The 9,124-nt window shown below is 49.7% G+C and overlaps 1 long non-coding RNA gene across 1 annotated transcript; it reads right to left on the bottom strand.

Moving 5' to 3' along the window:
* Positions 1–5,285: 5,285 nt before the first annotated feature.
* Positions 5,286–8,757, bottom strand: LOC115278458. Its single transcript, XR_003902898.1, has 2 exons — positions 8,632–8,757; positions 5,286–5,695 (listed from the first exon to the last, which is right to left on the bottom strand). It is a non-coding gene; the product is annotated as an uncharacterized LOC115278458 (long non-coding RNA).
* Positions 8,758–9,124: the final 367 nt, after the last annotated feature.

Below are 9,124 nucleotides of genomic sequence, written 5' to 3'. Positions count from 1 at the left end.
AAAAAAAAAAAAAGCGATTGTGTTTCGCAAACAACAGATCGGGTTTCTAAAAGCTATTTCTCCCCCCACACCTCCCCCCGCCACCGCCACCACCTCCCCGGTCTGCAAAGGGGGGAACCACTCGGGCGGGGGGGTCGGATAAAGGTGGGGAGCTGAGGAGCTCCCAGAATCGACGGAGACCTGGCGCGATGAGAGGAGAAACGGGAAGACCCAAAGGCGCCGAGCGGGCTTCGGCGGCGGGTTTTGAAGCGGAACGAACCGGTCGGCGGCCCGATTTAGACCCAACCCGGGGAGCTGCGCGGCGGCTGTCCCGCGCGCGCTCGCCCCTGCACTTCATTCATTCGTTTTGTTTTAAAGGCCCTGGCGGCGGATCCCCTGGCCGCGCTGGAGGGAAGGGGGAGGAGAGCGCTGTCTCCGTTTTAAAAGACATTTACACCGGACTGGACCGAGGCCCTGGGAAGTGTGCGCTGTAGGGAACAGCCGGGCCGCCGAGGGCGGGGAGGCGGCGCGAATGTGACCTCAGCGGCGGCCGCGCGCTCCCTCCCGCCCTCTCCCGCTCCGGGCTCGGGTTTCTAGGACTGCCTGGAGAAGTGTGTCTTGTGCACAGCTCTGGAATGCATTTGGCCGGCTGATGAGCTGCGAGGGGCAGCATCCTGGCGGGAGAGGGGGCGGGGGCGGGGGCGGGGGGTGGCTCTGCGGCCCGCCGCCGGCAGGTTTCCTCCGGAGCCCGGAAGACCTCCGGCACCCCGCCTCCCGGCGCGGGAAGGTTACCTTTCCGAGCAGACCTGCCTAGGGCATGCATATGCATGCACCGCCTGTTTCTGCGCTTTACTCGGCCCCTTGACGTTCAAGGTGCTCAGGGTCATAGAGTTTAGCCCCTGACCCCAGGTTCAGGAGTAGAGACGCGGCTGGCCGATTGCCGCAAGGAAATGAGTAAGGCCTCGGTAGGGCACAGGACCAGAATGCGTTAAAGCTGGTGGTGCTGAGAAAAGAAATGATTTAAATATATACGCGTCACTATTGACGAGGCCACTAGTTGGCATGGTGATCTAACCTCACAGTGAAATTTTTTAAAAAAATTTTTAAGTAATTTACAATTGTGATGAAGGACATCGAACCTCATTGGGGATGAGATGAACGACGAATCTTAAGAAAAGGTGCAATGTACTATTTTCATTATACCAGCTGAATTATATCTTCTTAAAAGGAAAAGGGACAGATGAATTTTAGCTTTACAGTTCAGCCCCCTCCCCTCCAGCAACTTTAGAGGCATCTGACATGTTGTAAATGCATAATAAACATTTAGGAATCAACACAGGATGCAAGGGGGCATTTGGAAGTCTCCCTCCAGACCTAACAAAAAAGCACCTTTGGAGATAAAAATGTGAGAGAAAATCAGCAACATTGGTTACACCATCAGCTCCAGGCACCAGGGCGCTGAAGCTTATTGACTTGTAAGGCACAGGGATGCCAAGCAGTGTAGAAATGTATGTAGGACAGGGCAGAAGCTGGCATTCTAAATGTTTACTTTGTAAGGCCACATGGCTGCAATTGTATAAGGTCATAATTTTATTATAAATAAAAATGGTGCCTATTGAAAAGGGCCTTGAGACCACGTGTGTCTGCATGTGTGTGTGTGTATGTGTGTGTGTGAGTGAAACTTTGTAAAGAAGCACCTTGCAAACTTGCAAAGACAGCAGCAAGAAAGCCCCGGAAGAAATGGACGAGGTTTGGCTCTGGTTGATCCCATCATCATAGGCAGGAAAGACAAAAGAGACAGAAATAAGATTTCTGGGAAATACATCATATACTCACCTTAGAAAGGCTTATTAAGAATCCCAGGCTAGAAGTCAGAAAATCTGATTCTGGGCCGAGGCTCTGCCTTCACTGCCTTGCACCAGTGGTGATCCTCACATTTAGCCCTATACTTGGCAGGGATTAAACAGCTTTCTGGGCAGGTTTACTACCCTCACGGGGTCCCATTCCCTCTTTCTGCTCTGTGCCTCACTAGACAATCTTTGCATTTCAAGAGAGGCTAGCTAGGCTGCAAAGTGACAAGAAGGACATAAATAAACAGAGAAAACAAATGTCATAATTCCAATTAAACATCTTGACTAAATGGAGAAGCTGAAGACATATAGCAAATGACACTAATACTCTGTGATGAGAACCCAGTGCACACACTGGGCAGGTAGATTTAGTAGGTGTTTCGGGCGCTGGATCTGACGTCACAGCTTGTCTGAGGAGAGCATGCATATGCTTGCAGAGATATGTTCCCACATAGTGTAATTGTGGGTGTTTTAATTCAGGCGTCACCTCTAACTTACCCTCTGTCCACGGCTCTCCTCCATTTTACTACCCTCGGTAGATGATGGGTGGGAGGCTGGGCAAGTAGCAGCAATGATTGGTGCTGCTTTATGGCTCCCTGGCATCCCCTGAATCAGTTAACATCCCAAGCCTTCCTGAGAGCCAGCCCCGCCCCGCTGCATTCTTGTTCCTTTCCTTTCCAAGAAAGAAGCCAGCCGATGGAGGAACTCCTGGCTGGCTGGTGTGCCTAGAAAGGGATTTCTTTCCTCTCCACAGGCACAAAGGAGACTGACAATAGTTGCAAACTATTCTGATCCTTTAAAAAAAAAAAGTTTAGAGTTCACCAAACTATTGTGAATGAGTTTGATTCTAATCATTTGCTGGCAGGGAATATGGAATAAAATATCTCATTTGCAGTGGTTTATTTCCTGTTGTGGCTTCTATTTTCATCATTTAGTCACTTTGGTGATAGTAATCAAACCCTAATCATGGTGCAGCCACCAGTCACGGAGACCAAAATAACTTGCAGCAAAGTTCTGACAAACAAAGATGGAGTCAGCTAAAGATCTGGCTACTTAGTTGCTGGCCACTGGCCCCAGGAGGATGGCGGGGGCTGCCACTGGACTGACCATGGGCAAAGCTTCTAGATGAGGGAGGAAACCAGAGGAAGGTTGCTCCAAGGAGCATCCAGCAAGCAGGATCCCAGAGTAGTTGAGGAAGGGGAGCTGCCTGGGGGGAAAGGGGGTGCGGGGGCAGGGGAGCAGAGGACTAGCAAGTGAACCCCCTACAACTGTCATCAGAGAGAAAAAGGGAGCAAAGGAGAATCTGCAAAGGCCACACCTACAAGCTACCCTCAGCCAAAGCCAAAACAAAACAAAACAAAACAAACAAAAGAAACCACCCGCCTGAGGACGCCAGGCTTCTTCCTTTGGGTACATTTTTCGTTTTCAGTGGTTCTGGGAAGAGAGAGGCAGAGAAGCCCCGGAGTGCATGTGGGTGTGTGTGTGCTGAGGACAGGGGTGAGGCAGGGCTGAGGACAGGGGTGAGGCACGGATGAGGATTTGCTCTTGCAGAAGCCAAAAGAAGAAAGCATTGAAGGGGCCAAAAAAGTGTTGGAAAATATCGACATTTCTTGCACAATTGTCTCCTGAAAAATGTGTGAGTGAGTTCTAAACCATCCTGGGCTGGCAACCTTGCAAATGGAAGGGATGGTTCCTGAACGGAAGAGGGCATGAGTGAGGCCCATGTGACCATCAGCACTTCTTGGCTTATCTTAGAAGACCAAGAACATAAATGAATGAAAATGCATCTAATTCACAATCGAATAAAGATGCTCATCAAATATTATTGTAGTCCAGACATGCTGTCAGCTGATCCACAACATTTACCAGGTGGCTGTCCAGGGCCCTCAACTCAGAACAGGGTGCTGGGGGGAGGGGCAGGATGAAAAGAACCTTGCTCTGAAGGAACAAGAAACATCCAAAAAAGCCAAGATCGAGGACAACAGGACTGTTCAAATATACAATCACCTACAGATACAGTTTTCTCCAGGGTGTGCTGCTGGATGACTGAAGAACCGAGCAGGCTGGGAAACTGCGATGTATACAGTTTTTTGTACCCTTACACACTTTGCACCCTGTGAATGTGTTACTTATTCAAAAATGTACAGATTTCAAGATTTCAAAACAACAAGAGGGGCGCCTGGGTGGCTCAGTCGGTTAAACCTTTGGCTTCGGCTCAGGTCAGATCTCACGTTCGTGGGTTCAAGCCCCGCGTCAGGCTCTGTGCTGACATCTAGCTCAGAGCCTGGAGCCTGCTTTCGGTTCTGTGTCTCCTTTGCTCTCTGCCCCTCCCCCTCTCGTGCTCGGTCTCTCTGTATCAAAAATAAATTAAAAAAAAAAACATTAAAAAACATAACTAAAAACAACAAGAAAACCCTGCCTGCTTTTCTCATTTCCCGAAATTTGCTGTTCTGATGTTCTTGTAGAAAGAGACGAGTTGGCAACGTCCCACGTGGAAGTGAGGCTGTAGACGGCTTCTCTCTCTGTGGGGCAGTTACTACAGGAAGGCCGATGACAACAGAGGCCAATGTGTCATCCCAGACGGCAAGGGTGGAGGCTGCCTCGTCATGACCCTGGCAGGAGTCAGTGAGGAAACACGCCAGTCCTAATCAAAAGTCATTCTAGATATCAGTCAGGTGCAAGTCCTAACCCGGGACAGACAACCTCATAAATACTAATGTCGCGACGACCAGAGACACAGGAAGGAGCCTGCCCGATTGGAGAAAATGACAGCTTCGCATTTGGGAACAGAAATGTGGTCACATGATTCTCAGTGAACCAGCATTGGTTCAAGGCATGGTGCCAGGCACAGGGGAGACCGCAGAGGGCTGTGAAACCAATAGTACTAAGTAGGGTCTACCCTCAAAAAGGGCATCATCTAGAAGGGAGCTTAAAATATGAAAACAATCAGGGCGCCTGGATGGCTCAGTTGGTTGAGAGTCCGGCTTCAGCTCAGGTCATGATCTCACAGCTCATGAGTTCGAGCCCCGCTTCGGGCTCTGTGCTGACAGCTCTGTGCTGACAGGCTGGAGCCTGTTTCAGATTCTGTGTCTCCCTCTCTCTCTGCCCCTTCCTGGCTCGTGCTGGCTCTCTCTCCCTCAAAAATAAATAAAAACGTAAAAATAAAATATAAAAACAACAAACCCTTGCAAAATGTGACCAAAGCCACCAGGGCAGGAAGAATGGAGGCGCTTACTCGAAGAAAGGAAACTCAAGGGATTCATTCTGTCTGGAAGGGGTCTTGAAAGGTTTCTCAAAGAAAGAAATATTTCACACTAGGGTGACCGAGTCGACTAACCAGGCAGAGAGCTGCTCAAGGCGGCGAATGGTCACATTCAGAAGAAAAAAACACAAAAGAAAAACATTGTCGTTTTCCGTCGGCTTGGAGCTAACTCTTCAAAAACCGCGCCATGCTTGTCATTTTTAACTTTATAACTTTATCCCCAAACACTCTGAAGCCTCAGGTAGTGCATGACGGACGCGAGACCTCTGCAAAAGGGGTTCAGGGCATCATCTCCTTCAGAATAAAGTTTTCTTTGTAGAAAGGATTCACGGGACAGACACTACACTGTCTATAGTTGCAGAAAAACTCTCTCTTCAAATAACTGGGGAAATTTCCATGATCTTCCCCTCTCAAATCAGCAGCCGGGTCTCCCTTGTATCAGACTGGGTCACGTCAGGAAACGGTGCCTCTTCAGCAGTGGAGTAGGCCTGTGGCAGCTCAGCAATGGGAATGCTTAGATAATGCTCTCAAATGCCAACAACAAACATTGTTATTCCCCACTGAAGTACAGACAGACATAGGATTTGGAGGATTCCCACAGGCACTAAAAAAGAAGGGAAAAAATCATCTTAAAAACAGCAAAGCAAAAAAATCAATGTGGAGCCTAACCCGACACACCCTGATGAGCCCTGGCCTTATTCCCCACCGTCCAAGCGTCAGGCAGGAGTCTCCATTCTGAACCTCAAGCTGAAGGAGGACCTCAGCTGCCTCCATTTTGACCTCAAGCTTTCTAGCTGGGCTCTTTCCAGCAGGTCCCTACCCTCAGGCAGTACCCGCTGAGGACTGAGCATCCCCTATGGGGAACAGAAACTATATCCCCTCAAACAGTGAGAACTGCCCTGAGCCAGCAGGACCCCACCCATCATTGACTCCAAGACCCTGATGGACTTGACCTTCACTGCCCACCTGCACGCACCCACCCACCTTTGCTGCACATTTTCCTGATATAAACCTGGAAGTATTTTAAGCCCTTGGGAGACAGTCTTTGAGAAGCCAGTCCGCTGTCTTTGGGTGTTGGCTTCATGGAAATAAATTCTTTTGTTTCACCACCGCTTCTTTCTATGCCTTTGGGTTTTGAGAGTGGGCAGTGGCTGAATATGATCTGTTCAAGACCCCACCCTCCCACGCACCTCTACCCAGTCAGCCAGGTGCTCTTGCACTCCTGTGCCCCTGGCTACAAAGCCACACTCAAAATAGAGTCCCCCTCCTACAAAAAAAGAAAAAAAAAAAAAAAAGATTCCCAGCTCCTGATCGAATTGGAGTACCAAATTAACCTTAGCTCTTTTCTGATTCTCTACTCCCACCCACATTTTTATCTTTCCCGTTCCAGAAGTCACTAGGAGATGAATTCGGTGCTCGGTTCTGCCTCGTGTGTGCTGGGTAGGATCCAAGTGCCGAGACATCTGGTAATAGTGAATCAGTACCGGCAGCATGCAGAAGGGGTGACTGATGTCTAGAGCAGAGCAGTAGAGTCAGGGTGACCACACACACTGGTCCTGGCACGTTCTGGGACCCACCAAAGGAGCCCGGCCTCATGAGTGATAGCAAAGGTATTTCTACTGGCAGGCACCTAAGGGAGCAGAAGGGACCCTCAGCCCAGTTGCCGAACAAAATCTACTTTTCTGCCCTCACCAGCTTTGAGGCCTTTTTAGAAAAACCTGCTTCCGTAGTCTGTCTGCTTTGCTCAGACGACAAACACTGAATTAACAACGTCTTGTGTGTGCAAGACCCGGTGTGAGGCCGGGAGCACAAAGCCTTCACTCCGGGGTTTCGGGGACACGCCGCTGGCACAAGCACTATGTAAACAAAGGGGCATACAGATGCTAATCATAGTGATTATCATGGATCCTGAGGTCGGGGCCGCCCGGTAAGCCCGTTTTGCTTAACCTTCCAAGTAGGAAATGAAGTTTTCCAGGAGTTGAGTGTCCTAGGGATAGGGTGATGAAGAAGGAAGCCATTTCCCTCCTGTCTGAGACTCTGTGTGGGTTTCCCTAGGACTAGCTGCATGCTGTCAGAGAAGGAAGGCCAGCATCCGAGTTTAAAAACAACCAACCCAATAAGCCTGGGAAATCGTTTTCCTAGAATGAGAGAGAGAGAACACAATAAAAAGTGTTTCTCGTTCTTTTCTGGCAGGACTATGAGTCAGAAAATAGTTTCCTATGTCCTAGGAATAACTTGGTTGGTAATTATGACAGGCGAGGAGGAAGTAAGAAGACGTCCACCTTCACAGGGATGGACGTACCCACGGGCAGGACGCTGCCCTGCTGAGTTCAGTCCCGATCCCCCACCAAAACCCCATAAACATTTGTTTTGAAGGCTTTCTAGGTCCAGGAAATATGCCTTTATTCAGAAGTGCTCCCGTCTGGTCTTTCAATAAGAAAAGATAGGAAAAGTGCGGTGACATGAGGTTGGAGCCGGCAGTGATTTTCAGGGTTGTGAACCCCGAAATTCCTCATCTCCAGTCCGTCCATGGGAATCATCACCCCGAATCAAGTTTGCAACGTGTACTGAGTTTTCTCAAGTGCTTCATTATTCGATGTTTTTGGTTCTCTTTTTATACTTTATTGGCCTTTGAATAGGTAACATGTGCATAATGGTACACAATTCAAAGTGTACAAAAGAACATGAATTGAAAAGCAAGGCTTCCTTCTGCTCAGGCCTTGGCCCCACAGGCCTCTCCCCTCAAGAAGCAGCCCTCACTGCGGCCAAAGATCCTGAAACTGAGCCAAATTACAAGGCTCACTTGGGCTTTGAACAGGTGGGTGGCCCCACATGGCCACCAGCATATCAGACATCTCCCCTTGGATGTCTCAAGCTTTTGTTCCAAACAAGGTGTAAGGATGCAGGTCTGATTCAGGTTTCCCCTCTGACCTTGAAGGCCAGCTAACACCATTAACGTTTCTGGGGGCGGGCCTAAAGATGGAGGTTAAGACTAGTCTCGCCCTACCTGAGGGTCCTAGTCACGCCCTACCTGAGGGTTCTGGGTCCACTCTGTAATTGGTTAAAGTTACTGTCAATGATGTGATGCTATATGGATTGGACCCCTGTACCTGTGTCACAATTTTCTGTAACTCCCCCTTCCCAAACTCATAAAAGGCCCTGCCCCGCCATGTTCGGGGCTCGCTCCACGTGGATCCAGTGTGTTGGAGTCTGTGAGCCCGAGTTTAGGCTGACCGGGCCTAAGTTCGTAATAAAGCCCTTTGCTTTTGCATGCGTGCTTCGGTCTTCCAGGTAATCTCTGGTTTTTTGGGGCGATATTAAAATGTGGGTACAACAAAGGCATCTTCTTTCCAGAATCTGCTTCTCTTCCAGAACTCTGCCCTCCGAAAGCCCACCTGCCTGCCTCCATCCAGCGGTGGGAGTTGGTCTCTCTTCCTCATTTCACATCCAAACCAGCCCTCAAAGTCTTGACACTGTTACCTTCAAAGATACCTCTCAACCCATCAGCCTTTCCCCAGGCCCTCCCACTGCCATGCGTACCAACAGAAGCCATCGGCACACTTGGGTGACTGAGGCACACGGTGCTTTCCTCATTTCCGCTCTTCCTTCACCGGAGGCCCTGCTGAGGTTGGTTTCTGCTGGCCTGACCACGCCGTCACTCAGCAGTCTTCCTACAAACCCTGGAACAGAGATAAATTCCCTTCCTTGGCCTCCAAGCCCCTGGTGACCTGGTGCCCTTCCTCCCCCTTGCCATCACCTCAGTGGCTTCTTTCCACTCCAGGGCCTCTGCACATCCTGTATCTCAGCCTGAAATGCTCATCTCTGCTCACCTACCGCTCTTCCAGGCTCCCTGTCTTTGAGATCAGGTCACCCCGCCATCACAATGCACCTTCAGAGCCCCAGGCATCTGAATTCTAATCCCCCATTAATGCTTGTCCTCTAAGCCCCAACTGTAAGCTCCGTGAGGGCAGGAACTCGGCACAACAGTACCTCTAGAGTAAGTCATCCAAACTCAACCAATACTGGCTGAATA

This window comes from Suricata suricatta, chromosome 14 (genome assembly GCF_006229205.1).
Source record: "Suricata suricatta isolate VVHF042 chromosome 14, meerkat_22Aug2017_6uvM2_HiC, whole genome shotgun sequence".
Lineage (NCBI taxonomy): Eukaryota > Metazoa > Chordata > Mammalia > Carnivora > Herpestidae > Suricata > Suricata suricatta.
This window is presented reverse-complemented; position numbering and strand designations above follow the sequence as displayed.